The sequence below is a fragment of the Anas platyrhynchos genome, chromosome 2 (assembly GCF_047663525.1).
Source record: "Anas platyrhynchos isolate ZD024472 breed Pekin duck chromosome 2, IASCAAS_PekinDuck_T2T, whole genome shotgun sequence".
NCBI lineage: Eukaryota > Metazoa > Chordata > Aves > Anseriformes > Anatidae > Anas > Anas platyrhynchos.
The window spans coordinates 78,632,142-78,657,170 of NC_092588.1; the positions used below are offsets into that span (position 1 = coordinate 78,632,142).

General features: G+C 43.9%; 1 long non-coding RNA gene across 3 annotated transcripts in view; it reads right to left on the bottom strand.

Annotated features, from left to right (window-relative positions):
- Positions 1-25,029, bottom strand: part of LOC106018095 (uncharacterized) — a 33,188-nt gene that overhangs the window by 301 nt on the left and 7,858 nt on the right. The window contains exons 3-6 of one of the 3 annotated variants that reach the window (XR_005263960.2): positions 14,438-14,570; positions 13,912-14,133; positions 12,207-12,296; positions 7-10,453 (exon numbers count right to left, since the gene is read on the bottom strand). This is a non-coding gene — a long non-coding RNA (uncharacterized lncRNA). Of the gene's footprint in view, positions 1-6; positions 10,454-12,206; positions 12,297-13,911; positions 14,134-14,437; positions 14,571-25,029 lie in introns of those variants that run through there. The other 2 variants (XR_011807730.1, XR_002403649.4) reach the window with 2 other exon arrangements.

Genomic DNA, 25,029 nt, shown 5'->3' on the forward strand with positions numbered 1-25,029 from the left:
AAGAGAAGTAGAGGATGGGAAGAGATGATGGCAGTTGGGGTGATGGCCTACAAGGCACAGAGCAGGCTCAGTGACCCAGCCACAGCCACTCCTCCCCCTGCAAGCCCAGGAAATTAGGGGAATGGAGAAGCCATCAAGCCATTTTTCTTCTGTTTCCTGATGGCTTAGAAGGTGTATATGGCACAGGTGAAAATCAGTACTGCAAGAGCTTGGTATTGCAGCAGAAGAGGGATCAGTGATCATATCAAGCGTGAAAGCAATGGTTGTAATGGTTTTGATGGCTTCACGCCATCAAATAAGATGGAATTGCTTCTTGCCAGACCCAAAAAGGTACCTTTCAGGTGGTTACATTTCATGGAATAGGTGGGCTTTCAAGAAGTGATTTGGAGAAGGAAATGGAGGGCACTGACACACATTAATCAGACGGCAGCATGGAAAGGGGCCCCTAGGCAGGAGTGGGGGAAGCAGACAAAAGGAGCAGTCACGGCAGATCACCAAGGGCAGGAAGGAACGGAGCAGAAATAAAAGCACTATTTTAGGTAAGGTATGAAATGTGAAGGGCTTATGGAGTTCAAACACCTTCAGAGGTGTTTGAACTCCATAACTCCATGAACAAGAGATGAAGACAGCACAGAGCCAGGGAGACAGGGAATGAATGGCACGAGGTGGCAAGCTTGCCGGAGGGATTTGGAGCAGACTGAGGGACTGGGAGCAAAATGGGCCAAGCCTAAAGACTGGGATGTGATAGCCGGAGCAAGAAATGACCAGAGAAAGGCTTCAAGTGTTGGCAGAGGGAACAGTAAGGAGGCTATTCCTGTTGGAGCACTAAGGAGATAAAGAAGACAATTTAGATCAGTGGAAAGAGAAAGGTCTCAATTAATAACATCACTTAGCCATTTAGAAATGCTCCTGTTCCCTTTAAAGGGAAGGCATAATGAGGAAGCAGGAATGCCATGGTTAAAAGAGAGACAAGGAAGTCGTTCATGCCTAAAAGAGCTCAAAGCAAGGGTGGAAAATGACTAAAGGAAGGAAAGATATGTGTATATGTGGAATGGTTGGTTGCATTGTTGCACACGTGCAGCCTCTTCCCGCTCCTCTTTCTGTGCACAGCAGCAGCACCCAGCCCCACTTTGGAGCTGAGCTGTGGCAGAAGCTATGTGTCCTAAGGGCCCACCAAAGTTACCCAAGCACACTGCTAGGCGCTGGAGAAAGGAAAAAAGAAAAAAAAAAAAAAAAAAGGGATCCCAAATGCAGCCATTCAGTTGGCTGGAAACCCTAGGCCAGATCTTCAGCTCATACAAACTGGCTTAATTCCACAGACATCACTGGAGATTCTTGACTTACAGCAGCACAGAGGAGCTGTCCCTGTGTTCCCATCACTCGCAGGAAAGAGCATGTGTTTCTTTTCTGAGTCCAGACCCTCACTGAGAAGCAAACTGAGCACTGTATTAATAAAAGAAACCTCCCAGCAGCAATTCAATAGTATAAAATTCCATGTATTTTCTTTCAAGTCTTTAAAATAACTACTGGACACAAGACTCTCTTGAAATCCTATTGTATCTCCCTTCATCCTGGCGTTGCATTTTGCCTCCCATCCAGGATGAGGTCCTAACTGCTACGATGCTTCATTTTTCACTTTCTGTTTTCTGATTTCAAGCATATGTTTTTAAAAGTAACCTTTTTGGCATCCTCCTTCAGTGAGGCTTAATGGCCTGTTTACATTTTCATTTAAAATGTTTCTCTATCTTAAATGAGCAAGATAAATAGCTCCATCATACAATGGCTTTCATTTTATAGCAGTTGAGTGTCACTTTATATCAGTGGAAATGCAGACGTGGTCTTTCTTCAAGAGTTTGAAACTAAATAGCTGGTGCACATCTGTTTAAATTTAATTTGAACCTAAGAGTTCTGAACTGAAAGTAAAATGGAAAAAAAAATAAACTTTTTTTCTTTGTGTGTATTTGTTAAAACAAGTAGAATAGCAAATTTCCGTTCTTATTCCTTTATTTCTTATTCCCATATTTGACTATTAAATGACCCAAACTTCCATGAAAGTCTTATGGAAATCAGTTGCTTTCATTCTGGTATTTCTCTTTCTTTTATCTTTTGTACTATGTCCCCTTAGAAGTCAGTTACACCATGTATTCTTCCCTCTACGTGTAAAATATTAAAAACCCCATCCAATGTATACCTGCAAAAGGTAATCCCCCCCACCTCTGGGGGAAAAAAAGAAAAAAAAAAAAAAAAACTTAAAATTTTAAAGGTCAAAATCCAGCCTAGTAAACAGCAAGGCTTGTTTTCCAAAATAGTGAGATGAGACAGACACTCAAGCCACTTGTAAAGCCTTGCAAAACCCACCTACATGGCCAGCAGCAGCACAGCTGCAAATGCAGGCTCCAGGGAGCCCTAAGGAAGCAGGAGGAAGAGGTGCAGGGCTGAAACCTGAATTCCCCACCCCAGCCAGCTCCGTTGAGAAATGGGTGGGCACGCCGCAAGGCCTTTTCTTCCCCTGGAGCAGCAGTGGGTCAGAGGCCTGACTGCTGTGTCCACAGCAGGCACTTCCCCCACTCCCTGGGTAAGTCAGAATAAAAGAGCAACCTGAAATATGACTGGTGACACTAATCAGCAACAAAAACCCTCCCTGATGCATCAGTCCACTTAGGGTTTGGGGCAATCCTGGGCTTTTTCTGGCATGGCACCTTCTGGATGAGTGTCAGAGGCGCTGGTGTCCCAGTCAGGCTGAAGCTGCTCAGCTTTCTGTGAATACAAACCACCAGCTCTCGGACAGCCTCAATATCCTCCTAAACAAACGCACACCCTACGGGGGCAGGCTGAACAAAGCTTTCATGACCCCTTTTCTAACAAAACCCGCCTCTGACTCAGTTTTTGGCAGGAGAGAAAGAAAGGAGGGATCCTTCTGAGACATGCTCAGTGGGAGGGCTTCGGCAAGGGAACATCAGAAGGACCCACCAGATGGACGCTTGGACTACATCTAAGGCTTTCTCACATTTCTTTTCCTTCCTCCCCACCCTCCTTCCCCCTCCCAAGCACTCGATTTACCTCTTCCCTGCTTGTCTACAAAGTGGCTGTTCAAAGCGCCGGGGCCGTGATGGAAGCCCACACGCGCACGCAGGAGCGCAGGGGCTGACACTCTGCACGTGCCGGCTGCTGCAGGAAAGGCCCTTTGAGACAGCGGCCTGGCTGCAAGGCACACAGCATGGATGTTTCACTCCTCCAGTCCACGTCCACACTCTCCAATTTACAGGCAGCCCCCCAGACCAGACTTACCTCTGTCCCTTATATCCGAGACTCTTCCGAAGCCACTTCAGACATGAGGTGGGTGCAAAGAGGCCCTGCACAATCTGCTGGCACCAACAGGCTGCCTGCAAGACACTTGTACAGACCTCCCAAAGCCACCACTTTAATGCAACGGTGGTGGTGGACAGGAAGGAGAAAGGAATAGAAGGATCCCTCTGCACTGATTGCAGTGGGATTTGGAGCTGATTTAATGAGGAAAATTATTCCAGGCTCCTAAATTGCTATGGTTTCCTCTTTGGTTGAATGCTGGTATTCCTTTATGCATTCCAAATATATATATATATATATATATATATATATATATATATATTACAATATACATATGATAGTGAGCATTTCTAGTTCTTTCCCATGTGATTTACCTCACTCATCTTTATCCTGTCTTTTTAGAAATAAGGCTTTGACTCTTCTTCATATTGAGGGCATTAGTTTGCTAACAGGCCAAAAAGCATCAGTTTGTCATTTTAAGCAGATCTACTTTCTTCAGGTTCTTGGCAAGAAAAACCTCTTGCTTTAAAAGACAGCAAGTGTCCTGTCTTGTCTTGTTATTCCATTGGGAATGGATTATTCTTTTATGTATGCTTTGATGTTGAAATAAAAGGTTCTTTAAATACTATTTCACCGTACTGGTTATAAAAATGCTGTAATTTCCTTGTTATTTATCTTATTGGAAGCAAGTCAGCGACAAAAGCACAAATACCGTATACACAGAAACTTCCTAAATACCCTTTTTATCCACGGTGTTCTGTTTTATTGAAGGACTCCAAATCCATTGTCTGTGAATGAAACTTCATCTTTATCGTCTACATGTTGTTATTCCCACTCACAGTCTGAGTACAGATACACACACGTGTCTGCACTAATGGTCACTGCAGTACATCACATCCTCACTCAGGCATGGATTTAATGGGAGAGGCTGGATGTACTGTGGAGGGCATGTTTCCAGCCATGTGTTGCACAAGTGACTGTACAAGGCTTCTGTATTTGGCCTTGCCAACACTAATACTCCCAGATAGCACCTTGATTCAGAGAAATTCCTGTATGTGGCTCTGGTGGCAGTTACACAGCATAGGCCAGTGCATACGCATGTGAACATTTACAAGTTTCGCATTAAATCCCACCTGAATGAAACCTGCACACAGCATAAATTCAGCCCACCATGTATGTCTTGAGTCATGAAAGCAGTTCATGCCAAGAAAACTGCAGGCTATTAAAAACACCTTTGATACAAATCTCAAAGTACTGAGTCTTACAATCCACTTGCACTCATACAGCTACACTGACTCCAAATGCTGTCTTCACTTAGTCCAGTAGAAGCCAGAAAAGGATGAGGCCTTTGCTTTTAATCCTGATTATAGAGTTGTACTGAGATGTGTTCAGACCTGACTTTAAAAAATCCAGTACAACTGAAAGCAAGTTGTCCAATTAGCTCCATGACACCATTCCCAGAATGTGCTAGCACTTCTGTTGAAAGACAGCATGCCTCACCACTGAGCCATAACGTACGTGACATTATACGAAGAAAGGCGATCAGGCTGCTAATTCTTAAATGGATCCTAATGAAAAGCAACAAAAAGTCGGTGTCAGGAAGAACAATGAGTACCAAAGGAAGAGGAAGATACACCTTCTATTAACTTTTGCTCACAACCACAAAGAGCTCCTCTGCTGTAGTCTGCTGCTATGTATAGTGAGCCCGTGATGGGTTAACACCTTAGACATTCACTGAACACCACAATACATTTGTGCTGATGATGGCTCAAGTCAGCAAATACTGGACAAGACTCGTGGAGAAAATTTCAGAAATTATTGTTAAGGAGGTGTATTGGTTCTGGGCACAAAACTGTGATTGGACAGTATTGGCTACCTTTAAACACAGAGACAGGCCTGCACATGCTATTTGAGTCAGCGCAAAGATGCAAGAGCACACTGTGAGAAATTCTTTTGTTTTGTTTTATGGTAAAACTTGCTTCAGGATCATTTTAGAATTAACTGAAATGATCAGGTAAGATTATCTCACATACAGCCCTACACAAGGGCCAGAAAAGTATGGCTGTGAGAATTCATGGAGGAGTAATAGAGGAATCAGGCTGGCAAATCAGAAATATCTCTGAAAACTATGCTTTGTTTTACTCTTGGAATCACCTCCTGGAAAAAGAAGGAAAAAAGAAAAAAAAAAAAGGCTATTAGGTATTTGGCTATAGGGGACTGTCAAGAAACACCCAGTACCAGCTAGAGCAGAGAGTTTTACTCTAATCTGCATTTGTGATCAGTAGACATAAGATCAGGGTATCAATGAGGAAAGACATTTTGTTCTTGGCTTTTCAAAAACTTCTGGATGAAAGGCCAAATAACAAAAGCCTAGCTATATAACAAGTAACTCTGTACTTTACAGGTCTTTAAAAGACACTTCATAATGTTTAACTAGTAACTTAAGCCCAGTTTGGGTATTTTGAGTACAAAGCAGAAAACCTGTCCACAGCCAATTCTAAAAACAAGAACCCAAAATACAAAGGAACTCCAACAAATTTAAAATTGGGAACAATGTTGCATTGTCAGGGACTAGATTTAATAGGTGTCTTTGGTGTTCAGTATCCCAGTATCTACGTCTTGGCTTCCTGAGAGGTTGGGCTGCATCTGCGGTACGTAGAGATTGGAAAGTTTGTGGTAGAGCAGAAAAATTCTAGATTTCCAAGTGTTTTACCTTGCTTAACAATACTGCCTCTTTTAGCTCGCCCAATTCTTCTTTCCCCCTGGGGAGGAAACTTCACATCTGAGAGGAGAAACAGTCTGCCTGGTCTCTGCTTTCTCAGAGGGACTTTGGGTTGAATTTGCCTCAATCTTGCCCTCCTCTTCCTACATTTCCTCCCGCCTAGGAGAACCAAAAACTCTTGCAGGAAGCTACCACCATGCCACCAAAAAGGTACGAATTTGTACTTGGCAGTGTAGTCTGTCTGCTAAGTTGTAGCATGGGATAGAGCTGGAGCTGAGGTAACTTGTCTTCAGTATGATCCTTTCTCTTTCCCTGATTTTCAGCTCAGTTGACTGACTCTTGGATACATCATAAATATCCTATACATACTTTAGGCATAGTATTAATACAGAAATAAACGTTACTGTGGAGCACCTGAGGTATCTTCTGGTAGTGCTACAGGCACTGCTGACTTCTTCCAGAACTTACACAGGTTCCTGGATCGGGAAGAGCAGGACAGGATCTGCAGTCAGTGTGAACTGAAGTAGTTTCCAGTAATGTGAGGATCAGGCCCAGGAAAGCAGTCCATTTCCTCTGGAAAGGAAAGCCCCCCACCTCTTTCACTATAAATATACCAGATTTGTGCGCTTTGTTTTGAGCCCAGTTTCCTAAGGAAACAATGTCTATACAGTCATGCTGCGTTTGTCTGTTTCTGTTCCCCACTGGTAACTCTCATTACTCGTCTCAGCCAGATTTGACAGGGAGGGTCGCAGTCTCCAATACCTCGAGATTTATTTTTTGCACCTCGGTGACCAGGAAGAGAAATCATTTGTTGTTCTTTATGTCTCCCCTAACATACAAGCCTTACCATGTGCTTTTTCTGTCTGAGACAGAGAATCCAGAGGAGGAAGAGATCTTGTGAGACAGGTTGGAGGAAACCGGGTGGTGTTAGTTCCTCTGCTCCGGGAACTACTTGTTTAATTTAACCTTTGCAGGAAGTGTCCAGCATGATAGGTTTCAGGCAGTCAGTACCCATAATACCTTTTTTGATCCTGACCACTTCAGATTTCAAAAGTTACAGATGTTTTCAGAGATCTGAGAAGGTATTGTGCTGGTCTTTGAAGGCTGAAGAAATTCTGATGCTTTTGTCACCCATCTTCCTGTCTTCCTGACATTTTTATCTTCTTGGAGCAAGGTTTCAGGGTGCACTTTGGGGTGCACTGGGAGAACATCCTTTCCCAGCTCCCTTCTTTCCAGCATAACCAAGTCACAACTCTCCTGGCCTTGCAGATCGTGCAGTTATTTGCAACGCTGCAGATTGAATGGACAGCAGGAGTCCAGACATGGTAATGACTTGAATTCACCTGCTCAAGTGCATTCATCTCATAACACAAAGTAGAGGAAAATCAAACCGTAAGGATCCCATAAGAGAGCATTTTATAGCCACTGCACAGCAGTGAAAAATGTACACAGCATGAGGCAGAAAGTCTCCATAGAGTCTTATTTGTGTTACAACCCTCTATTAATCATAGCTGTGATATTATCCTGGGATGTGTAAGCATAAAGTCATCACTTTTTTTTTTTTTTTTAATGATGTTATTGTTTTATCAACTGCTTCTTCACCTACGTATAACACGCACAAAAAATAGCGCTTAAAGGACATCTATTAACAAGAAAAAGTACCATAACAGAATTGCATTAAAGGTTCCACACAGGAACTTATTTCCTCTCATTATTATTTAACAAACTTATCACGTAGACATATCTATCTCAAGGCAGACATGATTATTCATTGCAGAAATGACAGCTATTTTTATGCAAAACAGAAACTAATGAAGTAAGAAAACGTACTGAGAGATTTTTGGCTATATACATGCTTGGATTCTGAGCATGGTGTTCATATGGCAGCTGCTTTGCTGGATACTGCCTCACTGATGGCTTGTGGCATTGATTTATTGACATGCCCAAACTAGAAATTAAGGCAGCCTCGGGGGAGGATATCAACTGACCTGTAAATTGGAACATGTGTTTTGGGTTTTTTTGTTGTGACTTTTTTTTTTTTTCCAACAAGACTTCTGCCACTGACTTCAACATTTTCCATTTAACAACAAAATCTTGTTTCATATCTCAGACATACCAGGTCATAATAATAATGATTTAGGACAATGGACTCATGCTGACATCTGCCAGTAGAGGATCTAGCTTCTGAGGTTAAATTATTTTTTTCCTATACAGCGCTAGAAAGAGATACCTTCTTTTTCACAGACTTTTTCCAAAATAAAGATTAATCTCAGGTAACAAACTATGAGATCAGTGAGTACTGAATTCTGGCCAGGATATTAGCAAGCTGGTGAAAGAGCACTCTCACAAAGCTGTTTGCCACATCTGCCCAGGTTTGATAACACAACAGACTCCCCCAAGTCCCTGTCTTGAATTACCCCCAGACCAGGTTTCTACCAGTCAGTCAAATTTTATCTGAGTCATTTATCCACCCACACTGGCGGGCGCGTGGGAGCAGCCAACCTAGGGCAGGCATCCATCGGGAGCTTGGCCAAATCGGAGACTGACGGGGCACGCCGGGCCCACATAATTAGATACCAATTTTTGTAACCAAATTGCAAGGGAAGGATGCTGCCTACCTCTATGCTGGCAGAGTTCCTCACATGATAGGGCCCAATACTGAAGGGAAAGAAAACAATGATGATATTTTGTCATCTGAGCTATTCACAAAGCATTTGCTAGGCCTTTTTGAGGCAGAAACAGTGTTTCTGGAAGCAGCAGAAATCTTAAGCCAGGAGAAAGTTCAGGAGAACGTCTCACATTAAGAAGCATATTTTCCAGCAAATGTCAGTGCCTCGCCACTGAAACCCAGCCAAACCCTCAGACACCGCCCGCAGGAGGTAGCACAGGCATTTTCCTTGTGTGACCATCCCAGAGCCCAGAACTGGCTGGCAGAGCATCACCAGCCACCTCCTGGGCTCTGCGCCTCCCCCTGCATGATCAGGCCTGAGTGACTGCCCATCCCAGGAACCATCGCACCCATGCCTGCCCCATGGCTTTTGGCTTGCATGGGGTGCTGGCATCTCGTCAGCGTCACGGTAACTGGCACAAGGTGCCTGGGGTCCAGCCGAGAAGGACGCGTGTTATGTGGCAAAATACAGCATCACCATTTTCATAATTCCAGTTTTTGCTGTGCAGTGTCTGCACACCGGTTTTCATCCTTGCCATCTGGCCTAATCAGCTGGGTCGTTTCCTGTATACTTACACCCACAGGAGAGTATAGCATAAAACCACCTTTTAGTTTCATTTTTCCTTTCTAATGGAAAGGCAAACCAAACCCTAACAGCCATATTTTCCTTACAACTTTTTTTTTTTACTAAACTCTTTGCACACACTGCTATGCTGCCTGACTACTCTCAATTACCTTAATCTGATTTTCAATCTCTGTAACACATGATGATATTAGCAAGAGTTATTTTACAGAAAGGCTGAGTTCCGGTGTCGGTTTACCTCTTTAGTGCTGGCAGACGTGCTACTTGTTCCTTGTTCCTCCCCACTCCTCCAACATCTGAGGGAAAGGTGCTCTTGCTGGCATCGCACCAGTGCAGTGCAGCACAAGGGGAATGTGAACAGCTCTGAGCAACTGCCTTGAGCTGCTGTGCACGCTAGTCTGATGGCAAATACCTCGCTGGCCTTGAGTTTCTCTTCCAACTCTAGATTTATTATGCGTAAATAACTGTAAAATTATAATAGCTTTCAGACAACGTGCAAAACCATGTTCTGTGAATTAGAGGAATTACTCTTTTTCCTTTGGTTTTACAGAATATCCATACTGGGTATTATTTGCTTTTGCTGGTGCAGATTGTTTTGAATAGCATCCATTTGAACAAACACTGAAAACTAATAATTTCTGTGTACTCAGTAAGCTCTGGATGCATTTGCACTGACACTAGAGTGAAAGGAAAATAATGGCCTTGATCTTTCCCTCAACCACCAAGACCAGAAGGAGAAGGAAATCCACCACCTGTCCCTAGATCTCCATCTCCAACATCAGACAGAAGAAAACAATTGCCTTCCTTGGAGACCTCACAAAGAATAAAGCTGTTACTAAATAAAATTCCCATGCCAGTGACTTTGGGAATAAGTCTGTTGTTATTGTTAGAGCAAAATCCCCATTGAGTCTGAAGGGCTTTCATGTGAACGGAAAAGGGTCTGGAAAAGAAGCTGAACTCACAGCAAGACACAATTCCAATGTTGCTTCCGCTGCCATAGATCCGGGGCCTGGTGGTTCAACCAACTCATTCTCCAGACTGACAAGACTTGTCTTTCCTCGCTGTTTGCTCTTGATTTTCACAACCCACCATAGCTCTGAGCCTACCAGGATGGGCAGAGCCCATGCCCTGGCAATACAGCATTCGTGACTGAGGAGATGTGGAACTTTGGGGTCTGAAAAATAAAGCTTGTGGTGAGCATCACATTTCATCAGTTATTCAGTCATCATGCGTCACTAACAAGGAAAGAACAAGTCAATATTATAACTATTCAGAGCTTATTATTTTAATAGTAGCAATGTTTTAACTGCAATAATGGTTGTGCTCAGGCAAAAGGAGCAGATCCAAATTTGGTCTACAAATGCAGGGTTTCTAAATATCCATATGAAGTCAATGCCAACGCTTGCCAGCTCACGAACCCAGTCAACAGGGCCACTCACAAAGACCTATACCCTCTCCAGCACTGTTTCTAGCCAGCCAAATTCTGCAAGCTCCAACCCAATCTATGCTGGGCTTGCATGTGTGCTGCCTGCCTGTCCTGAGTGGTGTGTGGATGGATCCAGGCTGACTCATGGGGAGAGCATGGAGGCAGCAAGTGTGGCTCTGCCTACAAAAGAGACTGCAGAGATTTGTTATAAGCCAACACAAGAGAGAGCCCTGGCATCACAGCGATGGCCACACTACTGAGATGGAAGGTAAAATGTGTTAAAAGGAGGTGAGGGTCAATGCTCTAATTAAAGTGCTTATAATTTATGGGCCATCAATAAAAGCATTTTTCTAGTTTAGAGAGTCATTAGGAGTCAAGAGAATGAAGTTGTACCCATGACTTGCTACATAACTTCTCCACCACTCAGTTTGCATCCTTACAAACAAAAAAGAAAGAATAAGATCAGCAGGAGGAACAATGCACTAAAGCCTATAAAGTTCCTTCAGATATTGGCTCTACGGTCAATTAAAATGGAAAATTTAACAATCTCTTACTTATCCTGAGTGAGATAGATGGAAGCAAGGCCTCTGGGTAACCTTAAGGTATTGCTTTCACTGAGTACTAACAATTTATTAACATTCTTTCATTTTCATTTCCCAAATCAATCGTAATTAATTCTTAAGCATTTCTGAGTATATGAAGTCTTTTATTCAAAGAAAGGTGTCCTCTCCCCAGCTGGCCTAGAAACCCTGGCCTGTGATTAGAGGGGTAGGCTTTTAACAATTTATAAGACATTTTCTGCACTTTTAAAGAGTTTTCTCAGCCACCTCTACTTAGAAATGCCTCCCCACTCCAACAGCAGCAGGTCCCTCGCCACACCTCTCGGCACAAGCCCGACAGGCGTACATGTGTGTGCTCAGACCTGAGCCTTGGCTGCTGAGCAGAGACTGCCAATTGTACCACGCCGTACTTAATTAAGTAGCAGTTTTATGAGGTGGACTGCAGTACACAGGGGACAGGCACGAGACCACCAGATTTATGGCATTTCGGTGCCGAGCTGACAGGGCGGCAGTATTCACACAACAAAAAATGCATTGCAAGAAAGCTAATGTAGCAAGAGAGCCCCTCCAAAAAAGAAAAAGTGTGTGTGTGCATGCAGAAAGACGAGGTAGGAAATTCACAGTTAGGCATTAAAACCCCAGTGCCCAGCATGGCAACATTAAGGTGGCGTCCTGCCGATGCCTGGCTGCAGGGGTCTGTAATCCTTGGCTGTGGGTTAAAATTCCCAGCTTTTATGGCTTCAGAGGTGTCAGGCTCCACCACTGGCTTGCCGACAGCAGGTTCCCCACCAGCAAGCGCTGCCCAGCCTCCCCGGGTACCTCCTGCTGTGGCCAAGAAAGGCTGTGATGCATTGGGTAGCCAGATGGACATCTGTCCAAGAGGAATGGGAATGGGAGCTGGGGAAGAACGCCTTTAAACCTGCTTTTAAAAGAATACTCACCTCTCTGTCCTGTATCTCGCTCCAATGTATGGGCTCTTGTTTGTCTCGGTGGGACATTACCACCTTTTTGGAGGCATTTTCCAGAAAATCCTGGAATTATTATAAAAAGTAGGAATAAAATGGCTGCAGGAGAAGTGAATGGTTGTGTAGAGTCAAACTTCAATAGGTCTGGATCACAGAAAAGGTCAGCTCTACACCCAGTAACATTTTAGACCCATTACAGGCAGTGCTCTCATACTCTGGCCCAACATGTGATTAATCCAGGCAACTACAAGCTGGTGGAGTCAGCTCCATCCATCCACAACAGACTCTCAGTCCCATGAGTGACAGGAGAGCTGCAACTGATTATCTCCAGGACACTTCTCCACAGGGTTTTATTCAGGAGTAACAGCTCAGGAATTCACTCTCAGAGAAGATTGCACTACCCAGAACAAGGAACTTTCTCCCCAGATTAAAGTGCCCAGATATACAGTTAATATATGTTATGGTTTAGCCTGATTTTTTTTACCTTAATCCATAACACAGATGAAGCGTAAATCCTGATGGACACCAAGGGCTGGGTTGCTCGGTATAGATATATGTTTGTATACTTTTATTGTGGCTGCCAGGGCAGTCTTCTGACACAAAACAGAACAGCCTATTGCTCAGCCCACACCAGCAGCAAGGGTTTCCTGGGGCCAAGGGGTACCTGGCCCCCGATTTCCTGGGGCACCCTTTGCTATAAGCCCTTTCCCACAGCAAGGCCCTCTGCTACATGGCAGAGGGGCAGTGCAGAAAACCCCAAAGCTGTCACCTCTGCAGGGCAAAGAGTCATTCATTTTCTTTGACACAAACTAAAATTACTCTTTGCTACCCAAGGGGCCTGAAGCCAGCAGAAGGAGCCTTAGCTTCAGCCCTAAATTTCAAGTGCTGTGGCTTCAGATAGCAGGCAACTTTGCTTCAGCAGCCCAAGTTTGAATATGTCACCCAAGAACTCCGTGAGTCTATCGTAATTTGGCAGAGAAAGACTTCTGCCCTGATACTGCGATGTGATCTTGCTAGCCGTAATCAGGCTTCATGCTGTCCCGGGGCAATCTGGAAAAACTCTTACTTCCCCACCTGCATTTGATTTCAGCCGACCAAATCCAGGACTCTGGCAATAAAGTACTTCCATTCTGGCACCTCCTGCTGGGCAAAACGAGCCCCATAGTCTCGAAAAGTATTGTCGCTTTATACCTGTGGTGGTGTCAGTGGTACCCTGAAGGAGCACGGGCTGCTGGCGTCCAACACCATCCAGCCCCTTTGCTCCCACTGCTCACTCAAAGAAGAACTAGAAGCTGTGCTCCAGCTCACAAAAAAAAAAAAAAAAAAAAAAAAAAAAAAAAAAGCAGCTTGCAAGAAGAGACAAGAACCACCAGTAACAACTCATGACAGTAATGACAGTAATAATAGCAGAGGTGGGTGTTACAAATAAAGAGTGGCAGTCTGTCCAAAGCACCACCTGGGCAACTTGTCTTCTGGCAGACAAACTGGCAGAAGACGACTTCAGAGAGCTTTACAGCTGAAATCCACCACTGGATCATTCAAAATACTTTTCCCCAAATACCCAAAGTGACTTTGACCAAAAAGTTTGCTTTCTGGAAAAAACAGTTCATTAACTTCTGCTGCTTCTTTAAAAACTGGAGGAATAAAACTGCTTGAAAGAAGCAAAAGGCTAATGGCCTACCTTCTGTCTGTTATTTTGGCATACATTTGGGGTCTGGCTCTCTGTGCAGATCTTGCACCTCTCGGCATTAGGGCTTTTTATATTTGGGGTGTAAGTCAGTTCCATCTACTGAAATAAGGTCCACCCATGAAGTCTGCATGGAGATCTGAAATCATTCATTTCACATCACAGGGCTGAGAATTTACAGATCAAGCTCTCTGAAGTGTTTCAGGTCTATCCATACTTTTATTTCAGGAAAAAAAAAAAATAATAAAAAGGAAAAAAAAAAAAAAGGCTAGTTATGTTGAAATTAGTTTCGTAGAGAGTTTGGACATCTACAAACGAAACAGGCTAAAAGCAACATCATAACTAAGAGGAGCAAGAACAAATACCACCTCATGTGCCAATTTCATGGACAAGATTCTTTAGACAAATTTTTGTGCCATAAGTAATCACGGAAAATTCTCTTCAAAGGGTTTTGAGCCTTCATTTCTCATCCCCAAAATATGTAACCTTAGTACCATCTTTCTTCACACGTTTGTCTTACCTCTCCTACCAGATTTCTCTGAGAAACAGCATCCATGCATGCTCTCTTCTGCCTGCAGCTGGCTGGGGCACACCATCTCCACTGGGATAATGAGACCTTCCATAAGAAATGAGGACTTTCATGGAGGGAACTTCTAAAAAATAAAAATAAAAAATAAAGAAATAAGTTGTAGATCCTCCAGATATTACTATTTAGGTATGTTCTTGGATTTACCCAAATACATCCCCCTTTTATTCATCTGGGAATTTTGTCCATGTGGAATTTAAGGCTCTCAGAGATATTCCAGGACTTTCTAGAGGTATTGCATGCTGATTGCATGAGGACAAGCAATCTCCTTGATTTCAGCTGCACACACAGATGAGGTCTGTATGTAGGGCACCTTCTCTCCAAAAGGGTACGTTAATGGGACACCAACACTGTGACAAGCAGCTTTCCACAGAGCAGACAAGCTAATCTTAAACCTTCTTTTTGTAGGGAGGCAGAGGGAACTGGCAGCTCAGCTTATAGCTTGGAAAATACAGTTCAGCTGGGGCATGGGGTATAACAGGACCAGCCAGTCACACACAGTGCAAGTGCATAAAATAAAACCAGTCCTTCCCCAAAACAGCAGAAACACCACATGTGCACAGACCTGGGCAAAGTACACATCTGCATGCAGCAGGCCGCAAAAATGCCAGAGAGAAAAACCAGCAGTACCATGAACACAAATGAAAACTGAGGATTATTTGTACTGGGGGATTTCCTCCCAAGCCTCTGCTGACCCAAAATGTGCAGTTACAGCTCGAAAAATCATTCCTGCAGCTGGGGAGCAAAGCACTAGAGGGCACCATCAGGATAGGGCCAGTCCTGCTGCTGGAGCTAGCTGCCTAACTGGTGATTAAACACTTCTCTTTCCTTTTCCCCATCTATTCTTTTCCTTTTTCATTTCTTAAAAGGAGGTTTAGCTCACTACCATAAGCAACACACACCTCTGCCCTGCGCAGTCACAAGTGTCCTGCTGTTAAAGAGAAAATTTGGGTGCTAAACCAAATAATAGAGAGATTTTGCAGCTCCCTGCCTTTCCACAGAGCAGCACAAGCTTTAGGTACCCACGGTGCAGAGCATGAGGGGGGCATCAGGCAGTCTGGGCAGTATACATCCCATCTGTACATCTACATCTGGACAGCATCCCTCCAGAGCAGGAAAACTGCTTTCTTAGCAGAATTTGACATTCAAAATATTCACAGCCTGATGTCAGGAAAGGCAACCAAGGAAGCAAAAGAAGATGCAGGATGGAGACCTGTTGCCAGTCTGCCTCCTTTTCCTCTGGGCTGCCCATTTCTCCCCCATCCTACTCCCACAGGCTGCCCCAGCCTCTGCAGCCGGTGCTGCCTTGAGTCCCTTGGGGCCACCTTTGCACGGCTGCTCTTGCTCCCCCCACAGCATCACCTTTGCTGCCTACTCTCCTCTCCCCTGCTTAAATACTCGCACTCAGGGGCCGTACCAGCAGTGGGAAGGCTGAGCTGCCCCCTCCTCACAGGAAGGCAGGGGGGCTGCGCTGGCAGGCAGCGCCTTCCCCCACCTCCCCATCACCTCGAGCATCCACCTTTGGGGACCGGCAGCAGGTTTATATGCTCGCTGCTGGGCCTTCGCTGAGCAGAGACTGCCAATTGTGCTGCACTGTACTTAATTATGTAGTAGTTTTATGAGGTGGACTGCAGCACACGGGGGACCAACGTGAGACCGCCAGATTTATTGCTCTTTAACTTTGAGCTGACAGTATAACAGGCTCTAAGAGGTAAGTCCTCAGTGCTTTATTCACTGATCATTTGCCCTCTCCCCGTGTTTTCATACAAGGCTTTGGAGCCTGTCTGGAACTACGGGGAGAAGCTGGAACAGTGAATAGGAGCAGTAAAAGGAGAGAAAGGAAGGCAAACAGACAGGGAAAAAGAGACCCAAGGAGAAGGAGGGAAAGGGAGGAGAAGGAGAGGCAGCTTCACAGTATAAACCCACAACCAGGTTCTCCAGAACCCATGGCTCTTGCTTTGTGTGTCATTTTTTGTTGTTGTTGTGAAATGGGCATCACGAACTGGAGCCTCATCAGCAGAAGTAACACCACCTGAGATGCAAATGGCAGCATCGCTGCTGGATCACTAGCTCAGCACCACTGCTAGGACAACAACATTCATATTTCACCAAAATAAGAGGACCTTCTTGTGGGTTTTTGGTTGGGAACAATCTGCCATCATCCCACTGAAAAGTGATAAGAGGAGTTATTCCAGCAGGAGGTCTTCACCCACATCCTTTGACAACATGGACTGGACACATGCGCTCAGGGTTTGGGGGGAAGAAATAGTGACTAGTTTTGGTACGTGGTTGGCTATGTGCACCAGGAGGATGGAAAAACCATCACTTTTTTTTTTCTTTCTTTCTTTTTTTTTTTTTTATCTGCACTTGTGCGGTATTTAAAATATTGCTTTGAATCTGTACAGATTTTCAGTTATTGGACCTCTTGGATTTTTAAACCTCCCTGACTCTCAGCCAGACTGCCTCCGTCTGCATTGAAAGGAGCCATTCTTCTTCTTCTCCTTTTTTTTTCTCTCTTTTTTTTTTTTTTTTTTTCCTTCAGTGAAACTGGAGCCTTTCCCTTCCCGTAACTTTCAGCTGGCTGAGCCATTCCTAGATCTCTGCATTTTTCACTTTGCAGGCTGACCCCCAGGACTTCAGGAGGCTCATAAGAGAAGTTATGTGACACATTGGCTGCTGTGAAAAGCCATGTTGATAAAGGCAAAATAAAAATAAAATTAAATTAAAAATAAAATTAAAAAAGAAAAAGTCCATAAAGAAGAAGCTGGGTGCAAATGTTCAGATGGGAACACTATCAACTACAAACTACTGCAAAAGCAGCAAAAAATAGCAAGGTTTTACAGTGTAAGACAATAAAGTACATGTACCATTTTTTGTTATAATTACTTTTTCCAGAAGACTACTAAGAACAATGTTTTAGCTGTTTCAAATTGTCTTTCAAATGCAATTATTAAGAAATAATCACATTATTAGAAAATCATCTGATCAGAGTAAAACTGTAACTTTAAACTAGTTCAAATTAACAGATGTAAATTGTTACAGAGACTTTATAGGGAACAGCACATTTCACTTGGAAAAGTAAATATATAACATTATTGAAATTGAGTTTAAATGATTAGACCGCTGTAGAGATCTTTTATAAAAGTCCCAGGACATGCTATCAAATACAAGATCACACAATCCACTAAATTTTTCATGGGACTTAGTGTTTGAGAAAGTTTAGTAAAATCCCCGGGATGCCCTATGATTTTTAATACTGCAAAAAGTACATTGCAAAAAAGTACCATCAAAAATGAGATCCTAGTTTATAAGTTACCATACATAAAAGATTCGCAAAATTAATTTCTTCACCCAACACTGTGAATAGTCTTGACCACTACACAGTCTGAATGCAGAAACTTTAATTTTCCCCTGCAATTTTCAAAGAGCAAGCACCCTTAGATGTTACTGCATCTAGAGGAAGGATAAAACTGTACATTGCTCTGACACAGAAGGGGACAGAAACGCTCTAAGAGTGCTCTAACTTTCAGCTTTGAATCGCTTCTCCAGTAAAATACCAACACACCTAAACTCTCATTTTACTTCTGGAATTACCTGGGGAAGAGTCATCCCTGAACCCATCACAGGACCGTAAGATGAGGTGCTTTTAAGATTACAGAGAATGGATGCCCAATTACTAACCTGATACTTACACCGTAATGTGTTTGTGTCTGGATCTGCTTCCCACCGTGTGTCTTTATTGCACTTAGCACAAAAGAAGCCCAACTCCTTTGGGGCACCTATCTGGTGCAGGAATATGGATGCTAAACAACAACAATTAACTAAATGCCTTGAGAGGTGATTCTATTTCACAGCAAAGTTGCATGGAACAAATACATATTAAATATTCTGCCACCCTACCTGGAAACATGCTTTTCCTTTTTTTTTTCCTCCACAAATGTGATTAAAAAAAAAAAAGCTTAATTATAATTAAATATGTTAGGTTTATAAGAAGTTGGTAAACAAGATAAACTTCAGTCTTTACAGAACTCTTATTTTATACAACTTCACACAGACCACAGTCATAGATACAGTTTTAAATGGGAAAAGAAAAAAAAAAAAAAAGAGAGAGAGAGAGAGAGAGAAAGAGAAGACAAGGAAGACTGTAATAAAAATGTTTTAACAAAAGGTCATTAACAGGATCTTATTTAACTATCAGTGTGTAAGAGATGAGAAAGAAGATCTAGATGGCAGTGAGAATTCTTTAGACTTCCATTCAGCACCTTCATGGGTGGAAAAGGTTGTGCTGCACCTTGCTGCTGGAGCTTTCTGTCATTAAGGCACATTAACATCGCCCCAGCACGGCGAGCTCGTGTTGTGTCAGCTCTGCATACCAGCCTGCGTACGTAGGATTTCACACCGTCACGACGGGAAGATTTTACTTATCCATCAATGGCTAGGAAATGTCAGATAAGCGGACAAAGGAAAACGCCAGAGCGTGATTAGGCAACCTCTCTCCTTTACGAAATGGTTTCCCATGCTGGGAAGATGAACGGGACTCCAAAAAGCAAGTGTTTGCTCCCACCAGCAGACAAACCTCTTTCCCTGAAAGTCGGCATCCCTCATGGAGAGGGTGAGCGGGTTTCACACCATGCCCTATCCGCCTGCCTGCCCAGGGTCCCCTCCAGTGACTGCTCACCAGCTCCATCCCCTGCCTGATGCACGGGGCCATACAGCCCACAGCACCCAGCTCCAGCCTGGCAGACGCCCCCAGCAGCCCTCCTGTGCCTGCTTGCCACAGCAACGTGTTTTTTCGCATCTTCCACTTGTCCTTCCATGCTCACTGGGGCATTTGGGAACTATTTGGATCTGCGCTTCTATGAGATCTTTCAGCACCACGTATAAAAATTAATGGGATGAATCATGCACGCGCTGGATGTTTAAGGCATGTGCGTCTGTGACTCCCTATAATTTTTCAACCTGTTTTCCAATTTCAACCAAGTTTGACAGAGGGGCAAATGATGCTGGGACACAAAGTTCCCACAGGCTCTGTGAAAACAGACGTCTGAATAGAGGAAATTGGCAAGGTGACTGCATGAAAGGCAGCAGGATCAGCTCGGCTCTCGTGAGACAGGAGTATACCCTAAAGACACAAATACACAGGAAACCAGGTTTCACTGGGTCTGCAGCTCATGGAGCTGCTTGATTCCATGATAAATCATGTCTGTGCATGACTGGTGGGCAATCTGCACCACGTTTTATGAACAAAATGGAGCCTGACTGCTCCTTTCCAGCATTAGCACCAGCAAAGCGACATGTGAAGCTTCAGAAATTCAGCCCCAAAGCACATTTCCCAGGTCTACACATGGCGAGCTGTGCTTTCAAGGAGAACTGAAGCACTGGCACAGGAAAAGCAAGGTCAGGCTGACACTTTTCATTTCCAGGGACACCTCACACTGTTCAGCACTGGAAAATGTGAAAACACCTACTCTTGCAAAAGGGAAGGAGAGCCAACATGTGCCTGGCTGCTGTTGTTTGGAGGAGACACAAGATGAAACTAAGAGGTGCACCCCTCACTCTTCCCAAAATTGTTTTCTCTCTGCACTATGACCAGTCCCCAAAGCTTTCCTAAAATACAAAGAAAAGCAGGTTAAATGGGCTTAGAAGTGCAAAGTGTTTTTGTGACTAGCTGTTAAATCCAGATCTGTCCCTAGGAATTCATGAGACATCTCCATCAGGAAGAAGATGGAGCAGACAGAACAAGTTCTCCAAACTGAAGATGCAGAGCTCTGCGCAAGCGTCGCATTGAGCCAAGGCATCAACACCCATTTTCTCAGCAACCAACTCGGTCTGCACACCAACACACCCCAACAGTACCCACAATGGAAACTGAACACAAGTGTGTGGATTGCCACTCTCGTATTCAGGCTCATTTTCAGATTAGGCCTTTGCTGGCAGGCTCTTCCTCTCCATTTTTCTCAGGATAATTTTAAACACTCATCACTTTCTAGGACCTTGTTTATTCTGCCATCCATCCATGCTCCTGAGGAGCTCTCTCCCATGTCTCTCCCAGGGAAGTGCAAACCTTCACAAAGCATCCACTAGCAAAACACCTCTGCACACACAAGTTAACTTGACCCTTTTTTTTTGGACAATGCCTATTTTGGGGAAAGGCAAAGCTGTTATTTCAGGCAGTTCATTTTGTAGTGCAGTCTAACTCATCTGAGTTTTTATTTTCTTAAATGGCTATGGAGAAGCAATCACGCCTGAGCCACAAGACCATACTGTGTGTTTGCTTTGTAAATACCCGGTTTCACATCTGTCAAGCTCATTGTGTATGTAAACCAAGACGTTTTTGTATGTAACCACAGCAAGAAAGAGCTAACTATCTTCACAATTACATACATTTTTTCTTCTTAAAAACTCACAGGAGGAGTTTGCATACCTCTGGTCCAATGACTCTGGTTATGCACAAAGACAAGCACACATTAAAAACAAAAATGCACGTGCTGCCTGTATCTCCATGACTAGGAATCACCTCTGCTGTGTACCTATGCCATAGGAAGACCAAATACCTAGGTATTCACCCTCAAATCCACAAATTCTCCACCTTTTACTTAAAGGGGACTCTGTGCTAAGGGTCCTGGTTGCACAAATAACCCAGGGACCAGCGACACGGATGCGAGCAGGTTTAACATTCCACCAAGCAGGAGGCAGTGGTGACCTACACACCCCCGTCGATACATTTCACAAGAAACTGCAAGTTGCTTCAGCAAAATATGACTCCTTTGATACCTTCCTGTTTAATTTAATACAGACTTTTAGTATCCAAAGAACCCCACTGCTTTGAAATCAGGAAACTCGGTCAAAGACTTAGGCAGTCAGCCCACAGCTGGCAAGCACAGTTCAGGGGCCTAAAATACAACTGCTCACTAGGCTTGCATTCGGAGACAATGGAGCTTTTAAAATTAAGGCTTGTATACACAGGCAAATTTATCAGTCTAATTATAGTGGCATAATTAGGCCGATAAATTTCCCTGTGTAGACAAGCCCTGAGACTCTCAAACTCATAACTAGGCAGGTCTTTGGGGTGGGGGAGTGGGGGTGAAAGGGGGTGAAAAAGCAACTCCTGGAATATCCAAGCAATAAATTTTCTCTCTCTCTCTTTTATTTTTCCTAAGATTTTTTTTTCTCTGAGCAAAATGTGTATTTGATTTCAAATTGAGATCTGGAAGAACCTTTGATACACGTGTTTTTAGACAAATTAGAAACAACAATCGCAAATACCCCTTGAATGGGCACTTGTCTCTCTTCTATCCCAGAAAAAAAAAAAAAAAAAAAAAAAGAATACACATGGGCAGAGCCACAGTAGGCTGAGCTTTCTCAGATTCTAGTCTGAAGAAGAGAATGAAGCAGGTTGGTCACTTTTTAGGACTGTGCAGATGATGTGAGACTCTCAGGCAGTCCTGTCCCTCCACAAGCATCAAGAGAAGCCTACGCTGTTAGAACCATGGTCCAGACACGCCAGGAACAATGCTATTGTTAACTCTCTTCCTTTCCATCCCTCCCTCGCCAATCTTTCCACACAGGCGTATCACGTAACTCCCTTTTGAGTCTGCCAACTCCGCAACGACATAGATCAAACCTAATCTGGAAACAGTGCAAGATGTCTGACCAGGACAAGTCTTCTCTGGTCTGCATGTGGTTAGAAAGAGTCACTCATCCCAGGCACCTTGTGTGTTTCACTCTGCCTCACCATCCTGGTGCTCTGAAGCACTACTGTGAGTGACAACAAGGGTCACGTGGGAGGAAGAGTCATGGCAGGACAGCCACACTGAACCAAAACCCAAGCCCCTTCCTAATGGAACCACCTGCACACCTTTCTTGCATCCCATAGCGTGAGATCCCAGCCCAGTTAATGCTAGTATTGAGTAAGTGATCCAGGCTTCACAAGAATTGTGACAATACAGCTATTGCAGAGGTTAACCTGCAAGTGCTGACTTCAGATTCTCATAATCTCCCTCAAAACAAACCTTTGGTGAGCTCAGAAAATCCAGCCTTCTGTTTCAGCCGCTTCCTCATCCCATCCTTTTATCTCCTCCCTATCTTCAACTTCCTTCGTCTTCCATACTTCTCCTTGTCGTGGGACACAGCCCTCTACCTTGCTGATGGAAAAGACTTTCTCGATAACCAAGCTTTCTTCCCAGCCTATCCCTCCTCTTTTTCACAACGGTATCAGCACACCACCAAGCAGGTAGGAGAGTTGGGGTCCCCGTTATCCTAGGCACTGCATGCACACATAGTGGAGGGGAGACCTGTCTTCTCAAACAAATAAGGCCTAAAGAAATGTTATTCCCATTTTACAGATGGGAAACCAGGACCAAAGATATTAAATGTCTAGCCCCAGGAAGTCTGCAGCCAAGGCAGGAACTGACCCCCTGTTTCCTGAGAGCCAGCATTCAGTGTCTAATCGCACATGATCAGTCTTCCTCTCTACCTCCCTGTAGGCACTGGGAATTTGTACTCAACATCTCCACATGTTTCTCTTGTGCTCCATTACACACAGTCCTACACACCTAGATGGGACTCCTTAATAAATAATTGTACGTAGATCCCTGCATTTCTCCTCTACTTGTCAACCCGTGCCTCCCTTACGGCACAGGAATTAGGCTTTCCTTCCTGTATTCCCAGTGTAATTATCAAGAAAACTTTCCTTCTGGTGTAGTCTTCCTACACCATGGACACTTTAAATCTCACACATAAATCTCTTTATTTTCAGTGGGTCTCTCTTCTGGAGAATGACGTTTAATAGTGATCTCTTTTAAATCAGGTTCAGTCCCCTGTTTCCCACTCCCATCTGCTGGAAGCAAGTTTCCACTTAGAGAGGAAGTCAGTCTTTGATTTCATAAATGATTACAAGAAGATTTAACATCCTCAGGAGCACAACTATTTTGATTAGAATATTTTTACTGCAATTTCTTTTCCAGCTGTCTCACTTCTGATACAAACCCCAAGATACAAAAATCCTTCAGAATTCACCCACAGAAATTCCAGTAAAGAAGCTGGTCATTTGCCCTCTCATGGCCTTAGGAAGATCTTTCCCACTCTTCCCTAAGACCCTGGCTCCATGTAACACAGAGGAATAAAGGAGGAAGCCTTCAGCACGTGGACTGTCTGCTGGTCTCTCCCTCAAGCCCTGGCAGCCGGTGTGCTGAGCATGTGTATGTGTGGGTTTGTTTGCTTTGGTTTACTGAGGAAAAACCTCCACTTTGTTACTGCAACCCTACAGCATGCCGAGACTGCCACTAAGAGCAATATGTCTTAAAAGGCAGGGGAGCCTGACAGATAAAGGCATCGCCCACCATCACTACCTCATATAGGCTGGTATGAGTGTAATTTTACAGGCAGTACTCATTTGGGCGCAACCTTTCTCTCTTCACGCTGTGGTGGACTGAAGGAAAACATCAGAAGCTGCTTGTACTATGCCCTAGTGGATTGGAGGTTTCTGGCTTCACAGGCTTATTTGAGCTGTAAGACACAATCTTTCTGCAGCTTTACTTTTGAAAACTTTGTGCTATTTATCCTTTCAAGCATTACCTCCCTGAAAATACGCGTATATGTAAAATGAGATGGTAGCATGAGGGCCACAGCCTCAAGTCTCCCTCTAGTCTTCTCAAAGGCTGTCAGAAGCTCTAAAGGTTCTCCTTCAAGGATGTTCCTGTCTCTGCTACCAAGTCCAAATGGGTTGGGACCAAACATGATTTTTTTATTATTTTTTAATCAAGATCATCATTATCCCATCCTTCCTATCAGCAGTCAAGCAGCACTTCAGCAGCACTGAAGCAGGACAAACAACGTGAAGCCAACTTCAGTTCTGAGGACTTCACTCCAAACCCATTCTCCAAGGACCAAAGAGTCTCTTCTGAGATCCAGATTACCCAGCTCCAGTTTGCAGGTAGCGCACCCATCCAGCAATAGGATGATTAAATGCAGCCTATGTTCCAACACCATGCTCAGTACAGTCCACTCTCCGTCTTGGTTTAGCCTGTTTGGATTTGAACTGACGTGCCTGGAGACTCAGACTTCCTTTTCCATAATATCATCAGCAATCATGTCAGTGCCTGTGGCTGTTGTGCTAGGATGGAGAAAATAAACTTCCCCATCCTAGCACAAATGTTTCGATGTTAAGGCCAGGGGAACTTACTGATATCTTTGTGTCTGACATCTAGAACAACGTGGACTGTAAGATTATGCTAGGTAATTCATACTTCAAGTACAATAGTTGTGGTTGAACAACAACCACAATAAATACGCAATCATGGAAAATCTACCACAGTTCTTAGTAAGTTGTTCCAATGGTTAATTACCCTCGCTGTTAAAAAAGTACACCTGGATTTCAGTCTGAAGCTGTGTAGCTTCAGCTCCTAGCTAACACATGCCAATGCACCTATGTCTACTGAACTACACAAACCCTTATACTGCATTACAGATGCTCTTTAGGTATCTTTAGACTGTGACAAACAGCTTGTTTGAAGGAAAAAGAAGTG